This window comes from Diorhabda sublineata, chromosome 5, assembly GCF_026230105.1.
Source record: "Diorhabda sublineata isolate icDioSubl1.1 chromosome 5, icDioSubl1.1, whole genome shotgun sequence".
In the NCBI taxonomy this organism is placed as follows: Eukaryota; Metazoa; Arthropoda; class Insecta; order Coleoptera; family Chrysomelidae; genus Diorhabda; species Diorhabda sublineata.
The window spans coordinates 18,465,008-18,481,256 of NC_079478.1; positions in this window are offsets into that span (position 1 = coordinate 18,465,008).

Here is a 16,249-nt window from a genome sequence, read left to right on the forward strand (position 1 = left end):
TTCCGCTTCATCTAAAAAATTAAGTTCCTCCTTTTTTGCGCTGAACTCAGTTTCCAAAGAACTGAACTTATCCACACCTTATTGAGTGCGACTCAATTTGAGCGAATCTTCAAACTACAAAAGAGAGCTGTTAGATATTTACTCGGACTAAACAGCAGGGCTCACTGTAGGGCAAAAATTGAAAATTCTGACTCTTCCTTCCTTATCCATCTTTGAATCCGTTTGCCTAAACGGTAAGTACGCTTCTCCAATTTCAGAAAGATCATTGCACGGCTATCCACTGAGTAACGCGCAGCACGACCTTTACCTACCTACTCCGCGTTCGGAATTAGTTAAAGGCTCAATATTTTACCACGCAAAAAATGCACAATTACTTCCCAATTGAAATTTGAAGGAATATTTACTGGAAAGTGCCTTCTACTCTGTAAACATGCTGCATACTGGTTTAATTTTGCTATGGACTTATATACTAATTATTACCTATTACTATTACCTGTAATTTTGTCACTGATTGCGGTTTTCTTCTGTACATTTCCCCATACTCGATCGTCGCCTTTAGTGTCCATAATGTCCTTCTCATACATACGTATCTTCCTTTATACCTTTATAACAGTACTTATTTATTCTTTACTTTTTCTCAGACCGTCGTCACTGTTGCCCTTTCTTGGCATCTTTGATATAAAGGACTGCTACTGAAGCACAAACACCGAATCATCTTCAAATCAAGCCAAATTAGCAAATTAGCAATATATAAGTATTTCATATCGACATCCTGCACATTGAATACAGCTATTATCAATACGGCAACCATTTTCCTATCTTCATTGTTACCTTAGATCATCCAATCTCTCCTCCTATTCATTTTAAGTTTCGCTATCAACTATTCACTTTATTTTGGCTTCTTCTTTAAACAACTTACAGCTCCGCACTTTACACTTGACACCAAGTTTTTGACTTGGAATTTTGTTTGTTTTTTTTTTAAATCCATCATATATTTGTTTATTGTATTCGACCGTAGTGTGAACCATTCTTGAAACAGAAGGAAGTATTTTATCTAAATTAAAATAAATTACTAGCCGAATATTTTTTCTCTTCTACTCGTATAATACTTTTGTATTTAATTCTAAGAAACGAGCTTGTCATAATTCTATAGTTAAATATTACTATTTTTTGGGATACTTCATATCAATAACGAGTGGGATTTTTCTCATATATATCACTTCTGAAGTCCGAACGTTGCTCTTCGAGTTAATATTTCAAAATTTCATCGTTGCGAGGTTATCCACCAAAAACCGGGAGAGCTATTAATTTTTTTATCAGTGCACGGATGAATGTCGGTTACAAAGCACTAAATCAATTACGATATGTGTTAGGCTATCGGGGATGAGGGAGTCACGACCTATATGACGTCACCGGGCGGCCGTTTAATTCTTATCAGTGAGCCCCGCTAAACAAATGCTATTCATATTACTGGGTGCTCTTATCAGTGCTCATGCATGACTTTTTACCAGATACGGATGTTGGATATAGTTGATGATGCTAATATAATTCTGCATTTTCATTCACTCAGTAGTGTCTATATAATTGTGTAGAAATACGAGGGTTGATTACGTCTATTTTGGCTTTTGTGTGCGCGGTATCCCAGTTGATGACCCGATCTTGCACTTTGTGATTTTGCCAATAATCACTGAGTAGCTAAAACTGCTATAGAGACTATTCTATAACGAAAGAGTTTCAATGTTTGTTGATAGGTATGATTAGTGTAGTTGTAGATAATATATTTTTTCATATAGATACTCATTTATCATTATAGAACGTTTTTTTTCTCTGAGTAACCTCGTGTATAGGGAAAGTTTTAGAACAAACTAGGACTAACTAAGAAGTTTAAAAAGACTAAAAACTACTTTTCTTGATTACATTTTAAGAATTGAAATCATCTCTTAATCCAAGGTATATTGTTTTATTAAACGTGGTGTATACTTGAATAGTCGACTTGAATCACATCGACCAAATTTAATCACTAGCAAAATCCAGTGATGATAGAGTTCATATGGTGAACGGTGAAATAAAGGGATAGATTTCATACGTTTTTACAGAATTTGGATACAAGATGGTGGGATTTCAAGAGAAATTGAGAATAAAGGGCCAAAAACCTATTTTTGAATATAACGAATTAGATTTATAGGTAGCAAGATAAAATACTTTAATATTATTCATGCTCGTGGAATAGAAAACTTGGTATACACGCAAAGCTAATGTTTTGTTTCCATTTGCTACATAATTGGTTCACGAAATTAAAAATGTCAACATATAACTTATAACGTATAATCGAACAATTAGTTTTCCATTTCACTACAAATGATGTCGGAGGCAAAATACACACAATCTGAGAGCCTGAGAAGAATACTTGTTCAACCAGGGGATGTAACTAGTATTGGAAGCGATTAAAAATAAGTTGAAACATGTCATAGCATTGTATGTGTTATAATAATGATAATCACAAATTTGTATTGGCGATTGTTTCGCACCATCACTGAGTGTTGCTTATTTTTTCATTCAAAATGATTTTGCCAACAATTGAATAATTTATCATTATTAATTATTAGTGCAGTACTTGTAGCAAAAACAACTCGTCACTGTTTTAGAAGCCGGTCCTGTTACAAAATATTATCGAAGCTAAAGTTTTGCTATGTGTATTTATATTATAATTTTCCGGATTCGGAACGTAACCAAGGAAACTGTATTTTCTTTTTTAACCATATTTCCGCACTCCATATTAGGCCACGAGACTTCGTCAGAATCGTTATCATTTTAAGTTGTTGACATTGACGTTGATGCTATGGCTGCAAGCTCAACAGATTCCAGTTAATCAGCGTTGAAGTTGGTGTTGGATACTTGGCTCAATGTTGCATTTTCCTAATAAATAAATACTATTATTTAATAAACGGACATTTTTTTATTAATAATGAAAATGAAATATACTTACACTTCAAGTTTATTAGATTAAAGATTATAGAAAAATGCAACTACTACATACATATATGTAGCGCGCACGTAATCTTGTAGCGAGAGGTTCTTAGAAATATGCGAAATTAACACTAACACTTTTTAATCGACTCTTTGACTAGCGTAGGTAGCGGGCATAGAATATTTTGCTACAATAGTTTTGTGTGGCACTTATTCACTAACTAAAACTTCCACTTTCTATAAATGTGCTGTCCCAAAGATGGTTTGACACTGATTAAAAAAATGGTTTTAAATACTCAATTTCTTACACTAAGGGTGGGAAATGTAAAAACTACAAAGATGGGAATTTCCCAGCATTTCAGATGAAAATCGGTACGTTTGTCGGCATATTTCTTAGAATCACTGTAATAAGCTAATAAAGTTCAAAACATTTACCAATACTGGAAACCAACATCTGGAAATTCTAGTTCACAACAAATGTATAATAAAAATTCTTAGCATTATTTGGGTATGGCAATAAACTATACAAGGGATGAGTAACGTACGGTGAGCCTTCTGCATTAAAATTTATGTATGAAATCTTTACTGTTTTAAAACTATATATTTCTTTTTCTAATGTTTATTATAAATAAAGTTTAATTCCCGTTGTTTCGGCTCTATTCGAGTTCCGGTTCAGCAGATAAAAAAACGTTCCGGACTCCGGTTCACGGTTCGGAGAAACAAGCCGGTTCATTCCGGTTTTTTGTTCCGGTTCGGGTTCGGTTCAAACCCTTGTTTATAATAATACATATAAAAATTCGTCAAAAATTTGAAAAAAAAATCAGCAATTCTTTTTAATTTTTTTTTCAATACGTCAGCCAATTCTCGTTATCAGAAATCATCTTTAGTTCCGGAACGCGATCCTGTCCAAAAAGGAAGTACCGGAACGACGTTCCGGAGCGTTCCGGCTCGACAAAATAACTGAATTACTGTCGCAATCACCATCATAGCTTGATCAGAGATCATCCAATAAGCTAAAGCGACTGTCAATTCTTCGGGTATTTTCTGTGTTGTCCCTTCGTGGTGTTATAAACCATGGTTTGGTTCCTCAATTATTTATAATAATATTAATAATAACAATAATCATAAAATCTACAGATATATACAAATAATATGTATAACCTATCGTCTACAAACCACGAAGTCAAGAAAATTTCTTCAAGACGTCCTGATGATCTTTTAAGACGAAATTTCTTAATTCTTATTTACAACTGACCTGGAATGAAATTTAAAAAATCTGCTCATCGACTATTGTTCACAAACATGTGAAATTCATGTTTAATTTTCTATAATTATTTATTTCATTTCGTTTATTCAGAAGGCCATTAGTTCCATTTGCGTTTATTTTATTTGTGAGAAAACATTTTAGTCAAATCAGTAATTTCTTCGTTGAAACTCTATGCTAAATTTGCTGTTTGCCATCACGCTTACCGAATCACCGATTAAATATTCTCAAGAGTTGACGGCTGTTCCATGTTGGTAATGAATTATTAGCTTTTCGTGTAGTCAAGCACCATTTTCTCAGATATTTCTGACCGCCACTAAATACATGCACACGGGGCTTAGATGGTATCTCAATGACGTATTAGAATTTTTAAACTTTCATTCGCGTATAAAAAAAGCAGCCACGAGCCATTAAAGTCGAGCTTTAATTTATTTCTTTTTTCTATTCGCGGGTAACAGGGCTGGCTTTAATTATTACACTATTTAAACTACTTAAAAGAATCTTATTTGAGCTTATGCTGTAAACCTTTATTTAAGGTTGCCATAAAGTTCGATACTATTTGGGTTATTATAAGGTCTATAATTTGAAACCATATTTATGAATGGCAGAGTATAAAAATAATGAAGCATTGGTTATCCATAGGTTTATCACTTCTTTAGGAGACAGCTCCTAAAATTACACACATATTTTATAACAGCACCCAGTTGACTGGTTTTCCTAATTTTTGCTTTTTAATATTGCATTAAATTATGAAATAATGACTCCAGCATAATGAGCAGTTGGTATATCTGGCCAAAACCCAATATTTCTTTCAGGATGCTTTTTCTTTGTGAACTGCATTAAGTTGGATCTAACACATTCTTTTTCATATATTTTGGAGGTTGCAGAATTTCCAGAAAGATAACACTATGCTGAAGAACGCCCTTGAGAATATATCGGTAGCCGTACCAATCTTTTCGAGCTGAACTTTTTGTCTTATGAAATATACGTCTGAATTTACTCCCTCGCCTTTTTGACAATAATAAGTCTTATTAATCGCTGTTTCACTTCCGTCAAAAGTAAAATATGACTCATCGTCTTAATGATTTCCGAACCTTTAACGGGCGATATCTCTTTATTACTGAGACTTTTTACTGAGTTTTGATTTTGGTTCCATTTGTTGTTTCTTAGAATATTTGGATGCTGATTATCTTGATATTTGAATTCCTATAGACTGTTGCTTACACATTTCTTATCGAAGCGTCTCTCTTCTTTTTTGGCATTTTTTTGCTTTTGTATCTGATCCTTAATTTATTTCAATAGAAATATTTGTCTCAACACGCCGTTAGATATCGTAAAATGTTTGTCTGGCTATTTGGTTAGGTTGGAATTTCTAGAACCATTGGTGATATTCATATTGAATACCATTTTTACACCATCACTACACCAACACTAACAATTTACCTTCAGCCTCTGAAGACGATAACTTGGTTATCGAAACGCGCGTCAGATAGTGTACTCGTAATTTTGAGTGTTGGTGTAGTAGTGGTGTAAACAGTGTATTCATTATGACTATTACCATTCTTACAAAGTGATTAACCATAAATATTTCTTCAGATCTTGATTCTGTTCATAATGATAATTTTAATATAAAAACTCACCACCATAAGTAGTTCTAGTTATTGAAAAACCAAATCAGAATCGAAATCAGAAGATTGTTATTGATTGATTGATAATTTTGTCTGTAATATTGTCCTGCAATAAAACAAAATTTCTCTATTGGATATTAGACTTATTGAGAATTATACGGATATTTAATCTTTACTACACAGGGCTTTTGTCCACTCCAAACTTTTTCTATTGTTCTGTACAGCTTATGGTTATAAAAGATAGAAAACTTCAATTAGTTCAGGTACGTTCATGAACATTCTAATATACAAAATGACTTTACTAAGTTTTGCAATAGAAATTAAGTTTTATTACTCCCTGGTAAATAAGAATAAACTATATATGATTCTTTAAACGAATACCCGTGTATCCGGTTTCCGATTGCTTATATTTTTTTGATGCTTCTCATAAAATTGTTTGTTACGCTATACAGGGTCATTTAAGAGGTATAGACACGTTTATGTGAAAATAGAATGTAAATAAACAATGTGTAGCTTACTCTACGTTGAAGAAATAATTTTATTTTACCTAACAGAGCTTCGAAACATGATGCAATATCTTCGTATACGATTTAATTTTAATTATTTTCTCTTTTGTTTATAAGGTAATATTGTAATATCTGTTGTAAACCATAATTAAAATTAATCTTAATATTGTCTTAGTATTTCCTAGTGATAAGAATAAATGTTAACAAACAATTTATTCTAAACAAAAAAGCTACCAACAGTATAATTCTAATGAATACACTGAAGTATGAGTTCAAATGATTGGCTTATATTTCTCAGCATATTCATGGATCGAATTGCCTTTCTGATTCTCTTTATCACATTCTCTTTAGTATCCGAGAAAGTATATTTTTTATGAAGCCCCATATAAAGAAATCTGCAAAGGCTACTGTACCAATTTAACAAAACAGCAAAAAAGTTCAATTTGATAATATCAGCGGCAAAGACAAAATCAATGGTTACTTCCAAGACACCGATCAGATGTAAGCCTGTGGTGGATAACATAATAATAGACCAGGAAATGAAATTTAAATATCTGGGAATCGAAATATCTGGACACGGGGACGTGGAGACGGAAGTAAGAAACCAAGCTACAAGAGCCTTAAGAGCAGCAGCATACCTAAATGACACAATCTGGCGAAATAAATACATTCGAACTGAAGCAAAAGCCCGCATATACAAGTCCGCAATCAGACCTATATTATCCTATGCAGCAGAGACCCCACCTGAGACCTCTAAAACGAAACGGATATTGGAGACTACAGAAATGAAAATAGTTCGAAGAATAGCGGGAAGAACACTAATAGATGAAGAAAGGAGTGAAAACATAAGACGAACATGCGGGATAGATAATATCAATGACTGGGTACTGGGTACTTGGAAGACCTAGGAAAAGATGGAGTGACAACCTTCCAGGTGACTGAGCAGAGGCAATGACGTGAAGAAAAACAGACAATGATGCCTATACACAGCAGGAAGAAGAAGAAGTATAAAGAAATCCACTTTTGATAAATTGGGAGTCCGAGCTAGCCAATCTTCCGATATATCTGTTTCGAATACGGTATTGAGACGATCTCATATAGGTGTAGTATTATGAATTATGAACAAGTGCCCCATCATTCAAATACCACATTTGTTGGTGAATAATATGTGGAACTTCTAATAAAACTTAAAACAGTCAGATGATTCAGCCGAAAACAAGTATGGTCCTAACACATGATCACCTACTATTTCGCCCTAAACATTTAATGGCTATTACGGATCTAGATGATATTTGGATTAGAAGTTGGATATTAATGAAAATTATGTCGATTCACACATCAATTTTTATAAAAATTGGACTCAACTGGAAAAACCTCCAAAAAAAAATCCTCTGGTGATTTATTTTAAACTTTCACAAAATGTTATTTTCCTTCGAGTAAATCATGATGAAGTTGGTATGTTAGGAAAGGATTTTGTTTTCTAATAATTGTTGAAACGCTACCACAATTAATTTCTTTTTGAAGTATTTCCCACACTTTGCGGATTCTTTGTGATACTTAACAGTACTTTCATTTCGTTAAGGCTGTTTTTGTTACTTTTTTTATTTTACTTCACCAACGCAATTAAAACCAACCATTAGTTGGAAGTCTTACAGTCTGGAAATCTTTGCTTTAGATACAAGCACGTAATATTTTAATTACATTCATCTACCAATCATATCATGTCCACTATTTTTTGAGCAGAAAATTTCAAATATATCAACTATGTTTTGATTATCTTTGGATAAAGCTAATGCTTTACAAAAATTGAAATTATAAGACCGAAGGTTCCATTTGTGTAATGAAAAATAGAGTGTTCCATTTGAAAGAAGAAAGGTAATTTCAAAATACGAACCTTAAAGATATAGATTATTTTACTTCATAGCATTTTAGATATCTTTTGAAACAAACCGAAATTTGTAGTAAGATAAGTACATCTTGTCTAAACATATCGGCAACGTTTGTAAATTTGCACAATTGGTTGTTAAAATTTAATATTTTAATTTGATTTGATTTGTCGTGATTGGATGGAATTTAGTAGAAATGAATAATTTTGTAAACAACTAACAACTCATGCAAATCATCCAATTTCTAAGCAAAGCTGGACTGTTGCTGTAAATCAGACCATATTCCTAATCAAATCAATCAAATAATGACTTGTGACTATCTTATTGGTTACGATCCATTTTAAAGGACTATTATGAGAATTGAACCGATCTTTAATGCGCAAAAATACAGATGCAATTAGCTGAATCCGACTCTGATTATTCATTCGTCATAGTTTTGTTTCGAACTAAATACTGGGTGGAAGAGATAAAATAGACCTTCAGGGATGGGTGGAGTTGGGAAGGTAATATCGCATTGGTACTTCTGACTCTAACACTCCCTGAATACAATATCTTACTTAACTCATTAAAATTCTAGATATCTGAATGAAAAAGATAATTATTCTGAAATGTGTGTTATTGGAAAACTATCACTAGTGAAAAAGTAGATGTGTGACAGAAAAAATAAATAAATATTGATGTACCAAGAAAAGTACGAAAATATAAAACAACAATCAGTTAACATAATAAAACTAATCACACTTTTGTTTAATACAAAGGATCACTGCAAATTTTGAGTAACTCAGCTTTTTGTGATAATGGTTATATTGTCATCGTTGATCTAATTACTTCGAAAAATCCTTCATCACTGCTATCAGTTAGTTTTGATTGATTTATTCTTTCAAATTTCAATAAAAAGATTTTTTTCTGATTAGTACAATCATTGACAAGACATGTCGATCATATTAGCAAATGGTCTTTCGTCTTCTTGAGCCCATCTTTATTTTTTTTATTTTTATGAACTCATCTTTTTTAACATTGGCAAGTTGTCTTCATCGTCGTCTTCTTCTTCGTTATTACTGTGTATATGCTTCAACTCAATTAACCTCAATATTTTTGTTTCCTTCTAAATTGCCGATATAACGATAGTGTCAACTTCATATTGGATACTGTATTTAGCGATATCTTCTAGAGAATCGTCCAAATTTCTCTCATATGATCTTTGTAGAGTGATTTGTTCAAACTGTTTGGTTTCTATAATAGATTAGAATAAACAAGCATACCTATCAAAAACTGCAAAACGAACAATTTTCCTGAATTGAGGTCACCAATTCATCTGAATTATTTAACAATAAATTTGCTAACCTCCTTTTTGAATGCATTATGTTTATACCTTTTCAGACGTTCGACGACTTGAGCTCCTTGTCTTCTTTAACCAATTTTTCCATGTTTTTCTGTTTTTGTTAAGTACTTTCTTGCATAGAGTTTTTCCTTTACTTAGTCATATTTCCTGTATCTAGCCAATTCATTGTTTTATTATTTTTTTTTTCGTTTTTTTGTTGGTTTACCAATCTTCGTTATTTTCTATATTTTCCCTTAAAAAAACATTAAAATATATGATTAAAAACCACAAAGTAAGTTACTTTATTCCCTCACCATGAAAAGAAGTAATTTAATTCGAAAAGAAATAAAACATATGCTACCGCCCGTTCAATGCAGTTATATAGTTAATCCGCTGAGTTTAGTGAAGAGCAAACTATTTAAGCTGTAACACACGACTTTTGCATGCTAGGGAGCGTTTGAATTTCATAAGGCGGGGGTGCGAAAATCGGCAGTTTCACTTTTACACCAGTAACCACGACAATACGCGAAGCGGTGACTGCCCTAATCTCTTTTTCCTCTCCAGTTCTTTCGCTTCGTTGACTCTTATATGTATAGGTTACCCTTGATAGCAAAATCAGAGACGTACAATAGTAATGTCTTATTGCGAATGAAATCTAATATGATAATTTTAATGATAATCGGTTTCGTCTTCATTTTGTTTAGAAAAAGAAGAAAAAATGAGAAGGAAGAAAGGAGTGAAGATATTCTCAATAAAGGCAAGAAATAAACAGAATACCAATCAAATATAAAAATCAAGAAAATGAAATGCATAGAGGATTGTCAATCTTACAATAATTATCATTTAGAACACCAAGAAGGAATAAAAAGAAAATGCGACAGAAACAGAAAGAAATATTAGAATAGAAAGAAATTGAATAAAATCTTTCTAAAGTAATGATTAAACTAGAAGTGCTAGATAAAGATAGAAGATTTAATATAATAGTAGGTATATGTATGGAAATAAATGACGGAAAAATAATCAGAGAGACGATAGAAACCCTAATTAAGGAACACAAAAGTGGAAATAAAATCAGAGCACAAACTGATAAAAATTATAACGAACGTTTGAAGTTGATGCAAAAGCAGGTGAAAAAAATGAAGAACCGAAGGGTATACCATCAATCATGATCTAATAAAAATAAAATAGAAATGAAGAATATTATAAGAAAAAAGGCACAGGAAGACCGAATAAAATGAGTACTAATACAAACGGGCTATGGAAAGACAGATATAGAGAGCTTTGGAAATGGAAATTGGGAGTAAAAGACAAAAAAAAATGAAATTGACAAGAGACGATAAGGAAGAAATATTTAGTAATAATACTACTAGATATAGGTGTATTGGAAATAGTAGATCTCGTTTTAAACAAAAGTGTAATAAATCTTGATGATGATAAGAAAGTAGTAAAATTTTTATTACAAATGAGAATCGAAATAATAGTTATGGGCTATGTAGTAAAGAAAAACTGAAAAGAAAAGATGAAAAGTCTGCACCGATACTTCAAAAGGTAGAAGGGGAAAAGAAGAAAAGATGGTGAATCAGTCCATGTCAATAATACCATTGTCACATATTAACATGATAGTATCTTAAATGTTCATCAAAATCTGTTTTTTTTAATTATGTTGCAAATATCGAAGTTTATAATACAGTTTCCAAATAAAATTGTACATTAAGATTGATGTAACTGAAGTTTCTACGCCTCTGTTTCTTTTGATCCTCCTATCATTTAGCCCCTACGTCGTGTGAACTAACTTTTTAATCGTATTTATTAAACCAGATTTAGAGAGTCAATTATATCCGGAGATCGCTAATAAATTTACTTGTGATAATTTAATATTTTATTTTTGAGAACTGCTGTTTTTGTTCGATAAAGAAATAGAAATACATTATATTATAGCACTCCAGGGCTTGGAGTGCTATAAATTTCCAAAATATATATTTCAAAATCTTTAAGCTGTGTTTTGTTCTTCTTTCTTTACTGTTTTACTCCATCAATTTTCATTCTATGTTACCTTTCCTATACATTTCTTTTTCGGCCTGCCTATTCTTTTTCTAATTCCATCTTCCTCTATTTGTGCTTTCTTGACAAATTTGCAAATCATTAATTCTGCACGCATCTCCCAACTACCTGACTCTTTGGACTTTGACTTTTTGCAGACGCGTTATATATTTGTTTCAGCTCAACATTTGTTCTTCTTCTCCATGACTCATTGTTCATTTTCACACCACCCAATATTTTTCGGAGTACTTTCCTCTACCACACTTGTAATTTTTCAGCACTCTTCTTGGTTAGCAGGAAGGACATCCATAGAGTAGATACAGTCGGCCTGATTATTGTTTTGTAAATTTTATCTATGTTGCTTCGGAGATTACTTTTGCTTTAAGAATATTATTCAAAGACCCCATTATTCTACTACCCTTTACTACCCGATTTTCTAGCTCATTCGTCTCATCATTCGTATTCGTATTCAACATACCTAGATAGTCGAAGGACTAAACTTTTTAAAAATGATATTCCTCGTTTTCTGCCATTGCATTTCTATTAGATTTTTCGCTTTTCAACCTGAGGTCAAATCTTTTTCCAGTCTACTATAGGCTTTTTCCTATTCCACCCGAGATCTGGTAGCTATTGTAAAATTTCCACCTCACATGTCTGCGTTTTCTTTCTGTCTCTTAGTGTATATCCGCATAAGTTTCTGAGTATTTTCATTTCTGTTGTTCGAATGATGTTTTCAGCTCTTTTGTTGTCCGCTCTTGTTTCTATAGTATATGTCAATACGGGTTTAACTTTTGCCCTTTTGTTAATACTGGTATTATTCCAGATAATGTCCCGAAGTGCGCCTGATATTCGGCTGTCTTTGTTTGTTTGTCCTTTTACTTCATTTGTTCTGTTCTGGTCTGCGCTGATTTGTGTGCCTAGGTAGTCAAATGACGTTACATGTTCTATGGTTTTATTTTCTAGGGCGAGTTTGCATCTCATTGGTTCTTTAGAGATGATAAGGTTAATTTCATATAAGAGCCTAGTCTCAGTGAAGTTAGCCCAACTATAAAGTTTGCTTGCAAAAAGAAATATCTGATTGATTTATTCAATTTTAGTTTGAATGTTCTTATGACAAATTACTACCAATTTCTACTCTACTGGCTTCATCATCACTCCAAATAAAAGAGTTATATTGGTTAGGAGACCATAATTTGTGTTCTTTTGTCTAAATTTTTATTCTAAATTATTGTTAGCTAGGACATTACTTTTGCCAAAAAAATATTAATTTAAAAGACACAAAAACAAGAAAGAAAATAACTTACCTTGTAAGTTGTAAGATGTGTTTCCACTATTCCATAATGTCCTAAATTCGTTGTTGATAATTTTTCTTACTACTTTTGAGTTGATTTTGGAATAATATTATTGACCTCCAACTCATGATTTTTTAACTGCCGATACTGTTGTTTGTTTATATAACTTGATTTGATGCCATTGCAGAATCACATATATATTTCGAAGAACAGTACAATCGCGTGGTTTTTATTTCTTTGTATAGATAGTTTGTTAAGGATGAAGATGTTTTTATTCCTGCATCCGTGATGAAATTTGACGTTTTGTTTAGATAAATTCAAATTGAGAATAAAATTATTCAATTCGCTTTCTGAAATCAAATGCTTTTCTTTCACACCGAAATATCTCGATAACTAATTGGTACTTGCATTTATATCACTTAGTATGCTAAGCAAATATTCTGCAAGTGGGGAATAAATATTACTAAATCTAACGAAATCATTGTAATACTCAATTTGATAAAGTAACTTCGATACTGAAAATAAAACCACAAAAATTTCAGAATAATCTATGCTTCTAAAGGTTCTTGATTTTAGGTGTCTTCTGTTTTAAAATTAGTACCTTGTGCTAATTGTGAAGCGCTGTCTACATAGGGCAGACATCTCAGTATTTAGCTAATAGACTAAAAGGTCATCAATACGATAAAAAAAATAACGAACGCATCAACGAACCATGAAATATCAGAAAAAACATAAATTCAATTATAAAGATTAAAAAAAGTCTTGGAACGGAATCTAACTAATACACGAAAAAGAGAAGTTTTAGAAATGGTTCACATTGAAAAGAACGTAAAGTTATAAATTATAAAAAAGATCTAAATAATTTATGTAAAATTTATAGCTTTATTTTGTATTCTAATACAACTACAAATAATTTAATTGATTAGTGCTATATATTTGAGGTGTAAAAACTAAGGAAAAATTAATCTTTCTTGTTAAAACAAATTTCTATTTTGATTATATTTTCATTTTGATATTCATCATGTAGGGGATCTATTAATTAATATAAATATGCAATTTATCAATGTCAATATCATATTTTGATAAAAACTGAAAGTAGTCGAAACGTCGAATTTTTATCTATTTTTAAAAATTATAAGAGAAACTATTTTTAAAACAGATGAGATCTAAAATAAAGAATATTTAGAAGCATAAACATATCAAAAAGTCTAATAAATAAGAAATTAAAAATAATCTATTGTGTCATTTTAAATGATAAAATGCTACATCAAGATCAATGTGTGAATGTATCAGTTTATTTGCATTTCGAAAACAAAACACCCTGCTGAATAAAAAACTCTACAATGCCCGCTCTTTAATGCGATGATAGATGTTAAATGAACCCACTTTACATTATTCCCAGTAGCCTGAACACAAAAGTATCGTAGGCTCTAGTCGCGAATCTATTCAGATTAACGTCCGAAGGGTTACTTGTATCTAGGGCGTTGCAAATAATGACTTTGTAAAGGGTGTAAAAATATTGTGCTATTGACATCGATATTCGGGAATCAGTGAACATAAAATAAATTCTTAAAGAAATGTTTGAACGCTGCAGCCGAATTAGAAGAAATTGATAAATTTGATGTAATACAAATATTGCTCAAAATTTATAGATATAAATGTCACCAAAAGTCAAACCAGTCCATGCAAAAGTTCAAAAAATATTACTCAAAAATGAGAACCTGCTCTAGAATCAAGAGATTTTTCATACAAGTGAAACGAACGGATAAATTACTATAAATCATACACTGAAAGCCGGCAGGACTATTAAGAAGAGATATATAAATTATTACTTATTTATTACCTTAGAATTATTTACTAATAAAGAAATAGGAGGAATATTTAAATATTTACTATTGTCGAATACCTACTGGATCTCTTCTTACAAGTATATACCAAGAAATATATGTAAGATATACTTACTATTAAAAAGTCAAATAATGTCTTGAATCAGTCGTACATCCAATATATAGCAATGACCAAAGAGTTGCTGTAAAATGGAAAATTGCTTTAAAGTAATATAAAGGAGTATGAAGTTTTTGCAAGCTAAATTATGATCGTTTTATAAACCAACCAATCATTCACAAGAGCCTAACCTTATCTAACCTAAAAAAATTCAACATCATGCATAATCTAACCAATGAAATAATCAAGCGTTCATTTGAATATTGAATTTTGAGGTTGATGAATCTGATGTTTTTTTAAATATTACTAAATTTATCATACCGCAATTCTTAATTAATTGATGAATGAATGAATGAATTGATGAATGAATGAATTATTGCAAGAATGCTATGCGCGAAGACAATAAGAAAACAATATATGAGCTAATATTTTGGGGAACAAATTGACTCTTATTTTTTTGAATTCATCATGTTCAATATTCAAGGAGTTTCATAAGTAATGTTGGTTTTCATATATGAAATTTCCTATGCCCCAGTTTTAACATGTTGTAATTTCTCTAAATCTACGATTCTCTAATTCTATAAAGAGTACCATTGCTTTACATTACAATTGACGAGGCAGTACGTTTTCATAATAAATATGTCGTATGTATGAGTGCTATAAATATGAAATTAGTGCATTAACACAATTAATGAGCGACCGCACCGCGTTGGTTTAATCCCGCGTTTGACTGTTCGATCGTTCGCACTCAGATCGTCCACCTGTATGGGATATTGAGGTTATACGCAAAGCTGTAGGAAACCAACCTAGTACCAGCATCCGCTGATTATCGGACTTCCTTTGACCTTCTAAAGATAAGATTATTTGCCATTTAAAATAAAAAAATAAGATCTATAAAAATTGTTGAAAAGTGCAACACGGGAATCATGTGAAGTAGTAGATGGATTGTTACTAGCAATAAAAAATGGATTTATATGAACAACTCTAACATGAAAAATCAGTGGTTAGACAAAAGATAATTATTAGAACCCGTCGCAAAGGGAGGTCGATTCGAGCGGAAAGACTTATGTGAAAAGAATTTGATGGTAACTTGCTGAACGAGTTGCCTTCTTTTTGTATGATTATTTAAAAAATAGAGTAAAAACTGGAAACCAGCATTATACTTGTTTTTGATAGATGACAAAGATCAATAAAACTTGGATTTTAATTTGAATTGTGCTCATTTTAATAACGAGAATATATAATTTTAATATGTGGTGAAGAGGCTTAAGAAGATCAGAAACTAGAAATTAAAATATCTTTCTACATTTGCCAGTCAAAAGAGATTGATTTTATTGGCAGAGGGACCGATCACTGCAACGTTTTCTGATTTGTAAATATTCATTTTCAAACTTATCTCAT